At 36.7% G+C, this 16,472-nt stretch overlaps 1 non-coding gene across 1 annotated transcript; it reads left to right on the forward strand.

The window, feature by feature from the left end:
* The first annotated feature begins 7,498 nt into the window (after positions 1-7,498).
* LOC123325431 lies at positions 7,499-7,625 on the forward strand. The gene has a single exon (XR_006540435.1). It is a non-coding gene; the product is annotated as a small nucleolar RNA SNORA13 (small nucleolar RNA).
* Positions 7,626-16,472: the final 8,847 nt, after the last annotated feature.

Here is a 16,472-nt window from a genome sequence, read left to right on the forward strand (position 1 = left end):
AGGTGCCCCTGGGCCATTGTTTCTTGATAATTTTTCTGTCTCAGTATTTTTTTCCTGTCATTCTGGGACTCCCAATTACATATATATTAGTCCTTTTGTTACTTTCTTACAGGTCCTTGCGGCACTGTTCATTTTTTTTCTCAATCTTTCTTTCCTTTTATGTGGGTTCTTCAAATAGAGTAATTTGGTTGTAAGAAGTATTTATTGTCTGATATGTAAATCGTAATCAAAATTGACTGTTAGTTGTGCTCGTAAACCCCCTGAAAAATAGCTGGAGTAGAGCTGCAGTGAAACTTGGTTCAGTGAAGAAATCTAAAGTAAAACTTAAAAAAAAATCCCACACAATATGATTTGCTGTAAACTTTTAAGTTGCTAATTGAAATGTATTTTTAAGCAAATTGGCCAATTTGGTGTTTGGGGTATGGAGGTGTCATTTTCTATATTAATAGTCTTTTATCAGTTAGGACAGTGAGTTCTGTTTCCCAACAAAGAGCAGTGCAGTCATTTTTTCCCAATGATGACTGTGTTGAGACCAGTCTTTGTAAGAAGATGGGAAAGTAATAAAATGTGTTAGAAATACTTGCATTAAAAAAAACAAATTTTAAGAATTGGTGAAGTGTCCTCTCTTAGCCAGAAAACTCCTATATTTATGATTATGCAGAGTCTGTCATCCCAAGTATCATGTTTTCTGGTACCAGGATTCAACTAGTACTGCAGCGTAGAGGGAGACAGGAAATTGATTTTCTCAAAAAATCAGGTGTAGAACAATGTGAGAAATTTCCCTAAAAATATAATTTTTTCGATCATATCTAGTCTCTGTTTTGTCTGAGATCAGGATGGAACCATGTTGCTCAGTCTTGAACTGTCAGCCTCTCTGTTCAATTTTAATATGTTCATTTTTCTTCTTCCGGTTTGGACTTAAAGTCTTGAGAATTCATTTTATTATGAAATGTAAAAACTCATTTTTTAAAAAACATATTATAGTTCTTTTCTCTTTTTGAAGGAAAAAGAATATCTAGAATAAAGTAATAGCTGTAGCATCTTGTAGACTTGCTCCTTAGGTTGATGAGCGCTTGTACAATGTTCCAAAGTTCCCTATTATCTGAAAAGGACTCTTAAAACAAAACAAAACAAAACAAAAAAACTTGTCTACCATGGCACAAGAAGAAATGACTTCTCTGAGGTTGCTTAACCATTTCCTGTAAGTCTGAGAAAGTGGTTGTTTTCAAAATCATTGAGCTGAATTTGGGTAGAACTAAACTTAGCTGAGCAGTTCTGTGGGTTAAAGTTGCTCATTGTTTCACTTCCAATTTCCTTGTAGAAAAGTTAAAATTTAAAAATTAAAAAAAGAAGTCTTAGTTTCATTCATTTTTACTAACCAGCTGAGTAACTTTGAAGAAAAATTAATTATCTGTAAAATATAATAGGTTTAGAGGGTCTCATAAAAAGCTTTTAGTTTTCTAAAGTAGCAAACAAAGTAAAGTTTCAGTAAAATGGGTATTATATTTGGATAATTTCATAATCCTTTTTTTTTTTTTTAAGATTTTATTTATTTAATTAACAGAGAGAGAGAGACACAGTGAGAGAGCGAACACAAGCAGGGGGAGTGGGAGAGGGAGAAGCAGGCTTCCCGCCCAGCAGGGAGCCCGATGTGGGGCTTGATCCCAGGACCCCGGGATCATGACCTGAGCCGAAGGCAGTTGCTTAACCAACTGAGCCACCCAGGTGCCCCGATAATTTCATAATCCTAATGAGTGGGAGAAAGTTCACTTTACTGCCTATGATGAAGTCATAACAGGGAATGTAATTGGGCAAAATTAAATAGCACTTTTTGAGTACCTACTAAATGCCTGGCAGACAGAGTTGTGGAAACCATAGTGTCAGTGTCTGACACATGGTGGTAGTTGTATCAATCTCTGGCACCATCCTAACCCTCTCTGTAGCTCTTCAGCTCTGACCTAGAGGTGGCTCTGTGACCACCCCAGATCCAGAGGCTGCAAAGACATGGGACTTTTCTCTGGCACATGGGACCCGGTTTGACATTCCCCGGACTATTGCTAGTCATGGCACATGGCCTAGAAGGGATTAGCTACTACAGTCAGAAAAATGTAGGTTTGAAATTTGGCCATGCCACTTACCAGCAAGTTATTTAACCTTTCTGATTCTCACTTCTTCATCTATAAAATGTTGTGGGGATTAAATTAAATAAGATGACATATGTAAAATGCTGACTAATAATACCAAAAGCTAATAATTATTTAGCACTTTAGTATGTGCTAGGCTCTGTTCTAAATGCTTTACACATATCTTTAATTCTCACAACTCAGTGAGATAGGTACCATTATTATCTCCATTTTACAAATGAGCAAATTGAACTTGGGAAGATGAAATAACTTGTTCAAGGTTACAGAGGAAGTGACAGAACACTGCAGTTTCAGAGACATTCTTAACTACTCTGCTGTGCCCAAGCTCATTGTTAGTGCATGCTAAAGCCCTTAGTGAATGTTGGCTTTTATCATCGTCATTATTGGTGGTGGCATTAAGATGGTGGTTGTGATAATGAACTTGGTCTTACTTTTTTCATTGTCTGAAATGGTTCTGTACTAAGACCCAAGGCAGAGTGTCCTCACATCTATCGATGAGGGAGTAAGAAGCTATGAAGTCATATACTTCAAGGCCCTTGGGCTTTGGAGGAAAAGCCCACACAGTTGCACACAGTTTTTGTATAAAGAATGCTGTGTGTTCTGCATACCATGTGTTCTGTTCTAATGGGTCAGAGTTGAAGTCTGACCATGAGGCCCTGCTTGTGTTCCCATTTCCAAGATGCCATAGAATCATAGAACTTTTATGTACAGTGTAATCTCAGTTTTGTCTTAAGGGATAGATTAGTCTGTAAGAATTATACACCACAATATTAATAGTTTACTATGTGGGTGATGGATAAATCACTCATCTTTGCTGTGTAACAAATGACAAAACTTAATGGCTTAAAATAATAACCATTTTATTTGCTCCCAATTTTGTAGGTCAACAATTTGTACTGGGCTCAGCTGGATGTTTCTTCCAATGATCTTGCCTGAGATCACTTGTAGCAGCCGTCATTTAGCAGCTTAATTTGGAGCTGGAAGATTTAAAATAGCTTAACTGGCATATCTGGCAGTTGGTGCTGTCTGTTGGCTGAGCTTGTTTTTCCAACGTGGTTCCTCATCCACAGGGAGGCTAACTCAGATTTATGCTCATGGGCCTTTCAGGTCAGTAGAAGAGAAATAATGAAAGTGACAAGGCCTCCTAAAGCTAGGGTTGGAAATTTTATAGTGTCACTTCTGCATTCCATTGACAGAAGCAAGGTTTAAAGCCATTAGATTCAAGGGGTGGAGATAAAGACTCCACTTCTTAATAGGAAGCCCAATGGAAGGTCAGTAGCAAGTTCTGTCCTGGTATCCCGGTTACTTGATTCCACCGTCCAGGGCCATTTCTTTTTTTTTTTAAGATTTTATTTATTTGACAGAGAGAGACACAGCGAGAGAGGGAACACAAGTAGGGGGAGTGGGAGAGGGAGAAGCAGGCTTCCCGCGGAGCAGGGAGCCCGATGCGGGGCTCGATCCCAGGACCCTGAGATCATGACCTGAGCCGAAGGCAGATGCTTAACGACTGGCCACCCAGACGCCCCTAGTAAAATTATTCTTTAGACATTCACAAGTAGATGTCTATATTATGATTTGTGTTTGGGGGAACTTAGATGTGTGTGTGCTCTTGATTGTCAGGATGAACTATTAGGGTGAACCTTAGATTTAGATCACTTTTCCTGTAACATGATCTCATATATAATGAATATCTTTGAAAACCTAGTTAAGAATGGACACCATAAAGAAAAATACATTGCTTTAGCATTTCAATTCAAAATGTGTAAACTTAGTTACTAATATTGTCTTATTGACTAAAGCTTTTATTTTGCATGTGGGTCCACTGATTAGAGTTCTTCATATTTCTTCTGTGCTACCCATTATGCATCTGTAATTTCCAGGTCTTTTTTTTTTTTTTTCCCAAGTGGTTTGAGAACTTAGACACTTGGAAGGCTGGGGGCAAAAATTCTTCTGTAGGGCCCTCCTTCCCCAATCTTTTTGTTTTACTTGCTAATACTTAATTTGGCAGCCCTGTTATTTGGGGGACTTACTTTTGTAGGGTCTTTCTGCTGCATGCTCAGTTTTCACAGAAACCGTTTTCTTTCTTTTTTTCATTTAATGCAGTAATTATTATATAACTACAATTATAGTTTTAGCTAGTATATATTGATTGGAGAACAACCAATCCTTGGCAAGAATACAGCTGCTCTTGTGGGGACATAGTGCTTGGACCTTCTAGAGAGTAGCCCTTTTGGCACTCAGTGGGCACCTGGCATCAGAAAACGTCTTTCGAGGGGAATGGAGAACATCGGTTAATTTGGAGGTTTAAGTGGACATAAGTTAAAAACACACCTACTTTGTTGAGGTAAAAAATTTTCTTCCTTTGCTGAAGGAAATTACTCTTCTCTCATTTTTTTATTCTTGTTTTACAATTAAGGTTTGTATTAAACTACAGGTATTTGTTTGTCCCTCTCCTTGATCCTTTACATTAAATTCCATATCCGAAGCATTTCATGGCAGCCTTCTTTATGTGCTGTAGCCCTTGTTTGTGTCTGATACTCTTGGTTATTGGCATTCTCTAGTAGAATGCCTCCTTTTCATCTTAAATGTTCTCCTTGATATTTAAAATAATGTGCTTCATAGCTGCAACGTAAAAGTAGCCAGTTCATCTTCTTTGCTGTTCCCCTCATGCACTGAAATGTTGACTTTTGCTTATAGGACTACAAAACTGCACAGAAAGTAACAGCTGTGATTAGACTCGGGGAATATAATGTGGTGTAGAATTTGAAGATGGTGAAAAATTTATTGACTGAGTGTTTTAGTTTGGTAAAATAAAATTGATGGCTATGTAATGAGGCCCTTTAGGTTATTTTAATCAGAAAGTGTGAGCATTATATAAATTTAAATTGCCTTCTTCCAAATTGTAGCTGTCATTGGTTATCTGAGTTTTATTGTGTAAATGCAATTATAATAAATGAACATGGCCTTTAGATACACTTAATCCCTAGGGATATTTTGGGAAGGGTTGTAGTATCTTTGCAATCAAGGTAGCCATTTGGCAAATATCTCAGAAGTCAGAGGACTTAAAATATAAAACCTGTGTATTAAAATCTCTGTGAAACAGATAGAATTATCTCAAGTTATCCTGTTCCACACTGGCTGAAATCCTCTATGGACATTGCTGTTGCTGATCTTAAAAGACATCGAGAGGCTGAAATTGTTGCTTATGTTATCATTTGGTATTTGTGGCACAGACGATAAAATGGGGTTTGGGGGCTTGACTTATTTTATGAATTTATTTACTGATGTGTGCTGTGGGTGACATATAACATCTTCTATAGTAAAAGGTGTAAGGGGGAAATTGTACTGATGCATCTTAAAGAGAAATGCTAGTGTGCTTGGCTGAAAAGTAAAAGATGTGTTTGTTTGCTTATGATTTTGAAGCTCCTACCATAATTATTTAATATATGAGCAATAAACTATTAATGTAGCACTTCAAAGTTTGCAAAGTGTTATGACCCATTTATCTTATTTGACCCCTGTGATAATCTAAGCAGACAGGGCAGTCGTTATCTCCATTTTACCTGTAAGAAAACGGAGATCCCAACAACACACTAAGTGGTGGAGCCAGAACCAGAATCCACAGGTTCCTCAGCACTAAACTTTATGCCTCCTAAACCATAATTGATTTAAATTATACACTGGCTTTGAGGGAAGAGGAGGAAATGTAATAAGAAGTCCGAAGGGTCAGTGTCCAGAAGAAATGAAGTGCAGTGACTCAAAGCCCATAACCACTGAAGTACTACTAAGCCTTACTGACTTAGGACCCAGTGCCGCAGCAGGTGTTAACCTCATAGCTAGCATAGTAATTCTGTCTTACTCCAAGTTTCAGTAAACCTGGGTTTAGCCCTTGGAGAATCTATGAATGGACATGGAGGTAATTTTCATTAATTAATACTTACTTTTAATGTCTTGGGTGTTGCTGCTTTCATTTCAGCATTTATTACAGCTATTTTCCCTGCAGGGCAGCAGGGATACCAAGATGAATGAGAGAAGAGCCTGTCCCTGGAGGAACTGTTTAAATGTGAAGCAAAATCTATAATTACAATTTACCTATGCAAAACTTCCCTTCTTTATAGGTTAAACCAGGCCTTGAAATTTTTCTAAACCTTCTCGCCTTCAAACTATAATTCTGTAATAAGCAAAAAGTTACAGAATTAAAATGTAGAAAAATTCTAGAAAAATGTATGGAGCAGGTTTTGGAACTTCATATTTCATCCTAAATGTGAAAGGCTGTATAAGCATTTTGTGTGCACAACTATCATTTTCCCCATTTGAGAGGCTGCCAGGGGTTTGTAGTGTGGAAAGAGTGAGGTGACTCATGATTTGGGAATGATTGTTTTGATCTCTCCCTGTAGGCTCTGTAGAACATTGGCAGGGCGACCAGCATAATTAACACTGCACAGTCTAATTATAAACACAACTCTGTGCACACTGGCTACCAAAGAAGAAAGCCTGTACTGGATAAACAATCAAGTTGGCAGGATTACTTGCGAATGATGACTAGATAATGTCAAGTTTACTATAAATCAAATTGCTTTCCCTAGATTGTCTCAGAAGTTACCATAGGGGAAAAAGATATCATCTGTGAAAGTCTCACTGGGTTATTTTTTTAAGGGCCCATTTAAGCATTTCTTTATTGCAGGCCTTCTAACCTTTTCATCCTGAGACCAGTTAGGCATCTTAATTTTTATAGTGTGCTATTTTAGGGAGAGTAGGGGAATGGGTCACAGTAAGACATTTGTTCCAGTAATAGTTGAATTGATTTTAAAAAGGTGAAAGAAACTAGGGATTTGAAAAGACTGCATTGGACTAGTGTAATAAAGAGCAAGAAAAGAGAGTCCTGTGGGCTGAGGAGAGTGAAGAGTGAGGGCTAAGGGTAAAACGTGAAGTGACCACAACAGCCATGCATGCTTGAGAGAAACTGAGATGTATGTTATACATATATGGTCTCACATACCAGTCAGAGGCAGAGCGAACACTGTGCGTGGTTGTATGTGTTTAAGGATTTGTTGAAGCATGGCTGAGAGCTGAGGAATGATCTAGTTAGTTTAAATATAGGTTTGGCCATTGACTCCCTGAGATTTAGAACAATGGTGCTGGCTCTGGAGATTGGTTTCACAAATAACCTGAACTACTGCAGGATGGTTGTATTTCTGCAGAATGAACCTCAGAGTTGTGATTTACCCTAAATAAATTAAGCACTTTAAATCAAATGCTTAAAAATGAGGCCCTTCTTTTTTCTTTTTCGTTTTCTTATTGAGAAGTACTCAGTTAAAATTTTAAATGGACACTTAAAAAGATATTTTTCTTGTAGCCTTTATGTTGTCCATTCACTTTTGGAAACTAGTGAATGTGGTGTCAAAAAAGGCGGAATGCTTTGCAGCCTTTTCCTGTCCTTGAATTGGATATTGTTGGTGTAGGAGCTGCATAAGAACAGTTTATGCTTTTACATTAATTTGTTTACACATGTGATCTTGAGTTTTCTGCTAAATGTATAGTTTCTCTTAAACGGTTTTAAAAAAGATTTCTTTTTTTAAGAAAACAATATACAAAAATCTAAATTGAGAAATAGATGAGTTAAGTAAGGTTTTTTTGCATAAGAATACTTTTTTACTGTTGAAGAGATTATAAGAGGTTTCCTTTAAATAGCTCTCCAATTTTTTTTAAGTACCTGGATTTCCAAAAAAAAAAAAAAAAAAAAAAAAAAAATTCTTGCTTTTTTTTTTTAAGAGGAGGGGGAGAAAATATGGATTTTCTAAATTTGGATGTAGCCTAGCATTATCACTGGCTAAATGATTTTGTGTTTATCAGATACTCTTAGAAGAGGTACAGATAGAAAGGCTGTGGGGCTTGTGAAAGAGAATCTCTGTCTCTAGCCCAGGACCCAGTTCTGATCTGTCTCTTACACAAACCTAACTAGACTTTTGAGAAGTGAAAAATTGGTCTTGGAGATCCACGAGGACCTGACATAATGTTGATTTGAAGGCTAGTTTCTAGGAGAATATGATTAAGAGCCAGTAATACTACTTTCCTGCCCTCCAACATTTTTTGCTTTATTAATTTTCTGTTATTTCTGTTTTCTATTTCATTGATTTCTGCTTTGTTCTTTATTATTTCTTCTCTTAGGTTTAATATACTATTCTTTTTGCTTTCTTAGGGTGGAAACTTTTATCACTGATTTTAAACCTCAGCAAAGCAAGGTTAAACCTCTTTCTAATAAAGGCATTTAAAGTGGATTTCTCTCAATTTAAAAAAAAAAAATTTATTATTTATTTCAGATAGTTTCTAAATTCTTTGTGGTTTATTCTTTGACTTCTGAATTATTTAGTAGTTTGTTTTCTGTTTTCCAAATATCTAGAGATCATCTAGATAATTTATTACTATTGGTTTTAAAATTATTTCTATTGTGGTCAGAGATCATAGTCTCTAAAAAAAACTCTTTCAGTCTTTTATTACTTTTTTAAAGATTTTATTTACTTGTCAGAGAGAGAGAGAGAGAGCAAGCACAACAGGGGGAGTGGCAGGCAGAGGGAGAAGCAGACTCCCCACTGAGCAGGGAGCCCAATGGGAACTCGATCCCAGGACCCTGGGATCATGACCTGAGCTGAAGGTAGATGCTCAACAAACAGAGCCACCCAGGTGTCCCTCTTTCAATCTTTTAAAGTTTATTGAGATTTATTTTATAGTCTAGTATATGGCCCATCTTGGTGACTGTTACATAGATATTCTGCAGTTGTTTGGTGTAATGTTCTATAAATGTCTTTTAGGCCAAATTAGTTGATAGTATTGCTTAGATATTCCATGGCTTGTTTGTTGTCTACTTGTTTGATTAATTATGAAGAGAAAGATGATAGAATCTCCAATTATGGTTGTGGATGTTTCTGTTTCTTGAGTTTTGCCATTTTCTGTTTTGAATTTTGAAGCTCCCTTATTAGGTACGTACATATTTAAGCTTGGTATCTTATCCTGATGAATTTCTTTTACCATCATAAAATTTTGTTCTAATTTGTTAATCTATTTGTGTCCTTAAATTTAAAAGGTATCTCTTATAGGCAGTGTGTAGTTGAGCCTTGCTTTTTTTAATCCAGTGTGATAATCTCTGTCCTTTAGTTGGGATGTTTACTCCATTTACAGTTAATGAAGTTATTTATGTGATTGTGTTTAAATCTACCATTTTGCCATTGTTTTTGTCCCTTTTGTTTTTGTTTCTGTTTCTTTTCTAATGCCCCCTTTTGGTTGAATTGGGTATTTTTTAATATTTCTTTTTTTTTTTTTCTTAAGATTTTATTTATTAGAGAGAGCATGGCGGGGGAGGATCAGAGGGAGAAGCAGACCCCCTGCCGAGCAGGGAGCCCGATGCGGGACTCGATCCCGGGACCCCAGGATCATGACCTCAGCTGAAGGAAGTCGCTTAACCAACTGAGCCATCTAGACACCCTCATTTTATTTTCTTTACTGATTTTTTAGCTATCCATCTTTTAAATGACACTTTTATTGAACACTCTAGGTTAATAATATGTATCCTTAACTTATTAAAGTCTTTTTATTGTGAATATTATGTCATTGAACATTTTACACCTGACGCTTCTCTCTTCTTACTTTACACCTCCTACTTCTCACTGGACACTTATCATTTCCCCTTCTCAATTCACAAATATAATTTAATTCTTCTTATCCACCCTCTCTATTCTTTGTGCTCTTGTTGTCATATTTTTATTTTTATATATGTTAAAAACTCACATATTATCTTGCTTTAAGCAGATAGCTTTAATATGCAGTCTTTTAAGGAAATTTTAAGAAGAATAAAGAACATAAACTTTTATTTTTAACAACTTACTCATCATTTCTAGTATTCTTTCCTTCCTGCACATCTGAGTTTCTGTCTGGTATCATTTCCCTCCAGCGTAAAGAACCTCCTTTATAGTATCTTAAAGTGCACATCTGCTTGAAATTAGTTCTGTCCACTTTTATTTATTTGAGAAGATCTTTATCTCATTTTTGAGGGATATTTTCACCAGATATAGAATTCTGAGTTGACAAATTTTTTTCTTGCAGCCCCTTAAAAATGTTGTTCTGTCATCTTCTGGCCCCCATTGTCATGATAAAAAGTTAGTGTTCTTTGTATTATTTTTTTCCTGTATGTAACATATTGTTTTTAGGCTTTTTAAAAGACTTTGTCTTTGGTTTTCAGCAGTTTGACTGTGATATAGCTAGATACGGTTTTCTTTGTATTTGTTGTTTTTGGAGTTTGATGAGCTTTTTGGATCTGGTAAATAGTGTTTTCATCAAACTTAATAAAATTTTAACTTTTGTGTCTTCAAATATTTTTTCTGCTTTATTTTCAGAGTCTTTTGGGAATCCTATTACATGTGTTAGACAGTCTGATACTGTTCCACAATTTTCTGATGCTGTATTTATTTTTCTTCAATCCTTTTTTTCTTTGTTCCTCAAATTGGTAATTGCTAGTGATCTGTCAAGTTCATGGACTCTTTGTTCTGCCATCTCTGATCTACTATTAAGTCCGTTCAGTGACTTTTTCATTTTAATTATTGAACCTTTCAGTCCAGAATTTCCTTTTCCCCCCCTCCCATTTGATTCTTTTTTGTAGTTTCAATTTCTCTGCTGAGAGTCTCATCTGTTCATGTATTCTCCTTTGTTGTTATTGTTGTTTAAAAACATTTTCCTTTATTTAAGACATATTTCAAATAGCAGCTCTGCAGTTTTTACTAAATGCAATATTTGGGCCAACTTAAAGTCAGTTTCTAATGACTTATTTTTTCTTATGGGTCCCATTTCTTGTTTTGTTGAATGTCTAGTAATGTTTTTATTATGTATTGAACAGTGTTGATACATTGTAGAGATGCTGATTTAAAAAAAGTTTTCTTTGTAGAGTGGTGTTTGTTTTAGTAGCAGTTTAGTTACTGGCTGATGGCCCTATATAGGTTTGCTGGGGAATATCTGTGGAAAGCTGAAAGTTTTTTTCAGGCTCCTCTAACTTAGCACAACTCTGCCCCCAGACTCTTTTTGCTGTGTGGGTTTTGTTAGGGCTTGGTTTTAAACTTTGTTAATGTGGTCTGGAGTTGGTCTTATTCTAGGGTGTGCCTTTTCCCTTAAAGTGAAGTCTTTCTAGCATTTCAAAGTGACGTGCAGAGTGTTCATGAGTTCTCTTTATTCAGGTTGGGTTAGACAATGTTTCCCTATGCTGCTTGACCTAGTATATCTACTCCATAGTAACCTTATTACAGCCACTCTTTTGTAAGCCTTATGTAGTTATGCCCACCATTGATTAAGGACTCTCAGGGAACCCTATACAAACTTGTGTGGTCCCCACTCTGCACAGTTCTGTCCTCTCCAGTGTCCTGTCTCTGCCACCAGCCCTGCTCGGCTAGGACTCTAGCTTCCCATACTACAGTTAGAAAGTTGTCCCAAGGCAGAGAAGCAAGCAAATTGTAAGCTCACATTATTGCTCGTTTATCCAGTAGCTAAAAATAGTTGCATCATTTTGTCCAGTTTAATAGTTGCTTACGAGAAGAAGAAAAGTCTGGTATCAGTTACCGTGTCATATTGGAAGTAGAAGTCTCCCACGGCATTTTTATATGTGTTGAAGTGAACTTTAGAAGTAACTTGAAAGGCAAAATTACATTTTAGTCTCTTCTACAACTAAATAAAGTGAGCTTATGGTGCTTATAAACTGACCATTTCTCTCTGATCTTTCTGCCTCCCACCCCTAGTCTTCCATTCACTGCTGTCTTAGAGCTCTATTCACAAGAGAGCTCTATGCACAAGAGAGGTGGGAGAGGGGAAGAAAAGAAAGACCCTACTCAGGTCATGCATCCTAGGTTGTGACCTTGGACCTGTCAACTGGAAAATTAAATGTGGTTTTTGAAACAGCACTGCGTAAAAGTAGGAATGCATACAGGACTTTCTGTGTTAGTATTTTATGACACTGCTTAAGCTTTGAGGTGTAAGCAAACAGTGTGTATCAGGGAAAGAGGCTGTTGAGAACATCTTTAAAACTTGTCCTCTGTTAGTGGAAGTGAGAAAATGCTCTATGTAACTTAACAGGAACGCCGTGATTAATAGGAATAGGTTTTCTTTGAGTGTGTCTGTTGAGGAGGAGTGGGGTAATGTTTTGTCAGATCAGAACTATACAGAAAAATCACTGTTTTGGTTCTAAATTCTAGTTGTTTTCTTTCCTTTTTAAGATTAAACTTTAAAAAAAATAAAATCTCTTTTTGTTGGTAGAGGATTGCTTATTGGGGAAATAATTATTTGATAATTAGCCATCACTTCAGAAATTTTATGAAGTTTCCATTTGGCAATGATCTAGAAGATATAAAAGCTGCCTTGTGCTTGAAGCTTTTAGCTCTGTTTAAGTATGTCTGGGAGGCCTCTGAAGAAGCATAATTCTTTATTGTTAAGGCCCAATTTGAATATAGCAAGTTGCTATATTACCTAATTGAATATAGCAATCTTGCATCTGCCCAAAAAGCCTTGTTGAAATTAGGCCTATTCTTTTCAAGTTGTTTTGGCTTGTTGGTTTGAAAATACTCCCCATTTCATTTCATTTTCTCAGAAAATGTAATGGTAGTTTCAAGGGATTAAAGTTGTGGGAAGTTTTCTTGTTTTAATTTGAGTTGCTCACCATGTTGTTTGCCATAGCTTTACTTTTTGTTGTGTTTTCTAAATTGAATCTCTCTGTTAATCACTTTCTCTCTTGCCAGCACCTTATGCATTTTCCCCTTAGCTTTTCACCACATCCTCTCTACATATTTAACCCCGAATTAACCCATCTGCTTTCTCTACTCTTTAAAAACTTTCTGGCATTTATTTTTTCATTTTTGTAATTGTGGTAAAATACACATAACCCGCTTTTTCTTCTTTTAGACTTGGGCTGGTAAGCACTGCTAAAGGCATTTATGGAGACTGGTAGTATGGCACATTCTGCTGGGTGTAGTGAACTTCTCAGCCATATTCTGTCCTTGCGTCATCCTTCCCTGGTCCTCTGCCATAGCTTCTGTCCTGTATTTTTCTCCTTAATCCCCTTATGCCTTCTCCACAACTGCCTTTGAGTACATGGCCTTGATTCTTCCGTCGCAGAGAACATGGAGGCTATCTGTGGTCACATCCTCAGCTTTTCATGTGCTTATACAGGTTTCTTCTCTGTCTTCACTTTCTGTCTCCCAGGATCAGAGGAGAAGTGTCTCGTTCCCATCAAGGCTACTGGAGTTTTTGTGATGTCTTCCTACCCCAGCATTTTCTCTCGTCTACTCCTTCACCTCCACATTTTGGCATTCATTACTTTTCCTTCATGCTTAAGTTGTTCCCATCTTAAACATGGACAAACAAAAAACAAAACAAAAGAACTTAACTCTTCTCTGTGCCATATTTTCTTTCTTGACCCTGTGTTTTTTTCTTGACACATCACTGTGTACCTTGAAGGAAGAGTCTGCAGCTCTTGCCTTCCCATGTTAATTTTCCATTCTTTGGACTGTTTAAGTTAGGCTTTCATTCCTACTGTGCCCCTGAAGGTGCTTTATAAAAGTCACTGGTTCTCTGGTTGCCAGATCTAGTGGCCTCTCTAGGCCTCATTTTCTGTGACCTTTCTAAGACATTTAATGCTGATCACTTCCTTCATGAAAACTTCCTTTATTTTCTGAGATGCTACTGTCCAAATATCCTACCTGTGGTACATTCCTTCTTATTCTCCATTTCTGCCCTTCTTCCTCTGCCCACCTTTTCAGTGCTGATGCTCTCTGACTTTTACCTCCCTTTCAGTAGTCTCATTCATCTGCATGGTTTTCATTTTGTATACCCAGGTGATTCTGAAATCTGAATCTTCCACGCAGATCCCTGTTTTGAATCCAGATCCACATGACCTAATCCTCTTAACAGTCCTATAAAATAGTTCTGTTTTCCACATTTATAGGTGAGGATATTGAGGTGAAGGAATGTTTGGTAACCGTTTGAGGTCAAGCAGTCAGTGGAAGAGGCAGGATTTGAACTTTCTAAAGTTAAGTCTTTAACTCTGTAACATGCTGTTAATCAAACATCTCCACCTGTCTGAGAGATGTATTAAATATGTCGTGCCCTATAACAAATGCCATCCCCTAACTCCATTCTCATTATTGCTCCTCTTACACCCCCCCGCAAAAAAAAAAAAAAACAAGAGAGAGAATTTGAAAACCTATATTCTCAATCTCAATGAATGGCATTCTTTCTTCCAGTTATCCAAGCCAGAATGTATATCGGGAATTGACATAGACTTTCCTCTGTCACTCCATCTTACAGACTGTCTGGCCCAGGGGAGCCTCAGTTCCTGGGTATTCTCCCTTTTCCACGTGACTTGTAATCATTCCCTCCTTTTCACTTCTACTGCTGTCATAGTTGAGAACTTCGTATCGACCTGGATTGCCATGATAGTGACAATCCAACCCATTGCTTCCCATATTATCTGAGCTGAAGAATTGAGGTTTTTATTTTTTTTTGAATTTTTATCTGTTGCAGAAGTTCTGTAGCATTTAAAAATATGAATTATTGGAAAACTGAAATGAAAAACAGACATGAAAACTATAAGCTCCATTTTTTAAATGATTAAATTTGATAGACATAAAATTATTGACAAATTGCTATAAGTTTTTAAATACTAATTGTCCACATATATCCTGTCACAGACTGATAACAGTTTGTGGATTGATCCACAGACAACATTGAGGGGCACCAGTTCATGGTATCTGATGAAAAGAAATGTCTTCAGTTTTCTTAGATTATTACCACATGGGCTTATGTTATTTAAAACGGAAACATTCAGGGCGCCTGGGTGGCTCAGTTGTTTGGGCGACTGCCTTTGGCTCAGGTCATGATCCCGGAGTCCTGGGATCAAGTCCTACATCGGGCTCCCTCCTCCGTGGGAAGCCTGCTTCTCCCTCTGACCCTACCCCCTCTTGTGCTCTCTCTCTCTCTCTCAAATAAATAAATAAAATTTAAAAAAAAATAAATAAATAAAACGGAAACATTCAGTTAGGACGTTCTTTGCTTTTAGCTTATAGATAGCATGTATATGTGGATTTAAAAGGTTTTAGAAAATTTCCTCTTTCTGTAGGATCTCTTCTTTTAATATAAATAAATCCATTAGAGCAAGGGGTAATCATGTTGCTTTACAATTTAATGCTAAGATCAAAGTGTACCGATTTAAGAGTCCAAAGAAAAATTTTCTTAAATAGGTTGGAAGTACAGTCTTCGTGGGTTACCTATAACAAGAATGATTTCCCCTGGTTTGATATATTTAATTTGATGTTGTACACATATATAAAAGTTTGCCTCTAATGTGCAATAAATTATAGATGAGTCAATGTATTCTGTTTCTGAAAGATTAAAATTCTACATAGGTATTAATCTGAATGGGTGATAAATAATAAAATTACGGTATTGGATTTGGCAGACATCTGACTAAACCCTTATCAAAAGATTTGAAGTAAATGAAATGCAGACAGGTGATGCTAAAATGGTCAGATGGTAGAATACCACTTGCCTTAAATAAGGCATTGCTGAGGAGTCAAAACACACAAAACCAAAGTCCTAAGGGGATATGAATTCAAGAATGGGTATGCTCTAAGTAAACTGAAATTATACCTAGAATTAGTTTAGAAATTCATTAAATAAAAAAAAAAAAAACATACTGTGCAGACCTCCTTGTTGTCTACATCAGGTCTCACGCAGAACAAAACAACATGGGCAAATGCTAAGAGAACATAATTTTCCTATATGAGGTAGTAAAAAAGGTCAGAAAAAGCCTTTTAGATATTTTGAAAAAGTAAATTAAGCAATTAATCTTCAGCACTGTGCCAGGATTAAATACTACCACAGAAAATTTCTAACCCATTAAGAGTTCATTAAGAATTAAAAAAAATTTTTAAGTTCAGTTACAGCAATATTTGCTCTGTTAAAAAAGTAAATGGCCCCCAGACACAGTTAACCATCAAAACAAAACAACTTTGTCATGAGAAGTAGGGGCACTATTGGATGTTTAGGAGATGAAATTCCTAAAGCAGGATGTTAAATCACTCTTCTTCCATTTGTAGGTCATTCACAGGAGATGGGAAGATGGCAGCTTGCTAAACCCACACCTAGAATGTGATCAAAAGTTTTATTCAAAGAAAACTTACAAAGTAGCATGGCTTGTATGGAAGTTCAGGATAGAGAGGAGGTAGGAAAAGGTAACCTCGTTAGGGTCTCTGTGCTCCCCAAGGCAGAAAGGGGTGACATGCAGTGAAAAGAAAATTTATT

Source organism: Neomonachus schauinslandi, chromosome 7 (genome assembly GCF_002201575.2).
Source record: "Neomonachus schauinslandi chromosome 7, ASM220157v2, whole genome shotgun sequence".
In the NCBI taxonomy this organism is placed as follows: Eukaryota; Metazoa; Chordata; class Mammalia; order Carnivora; family Phocidae; genus Neomonachus; species Neomonachus schauinslandi.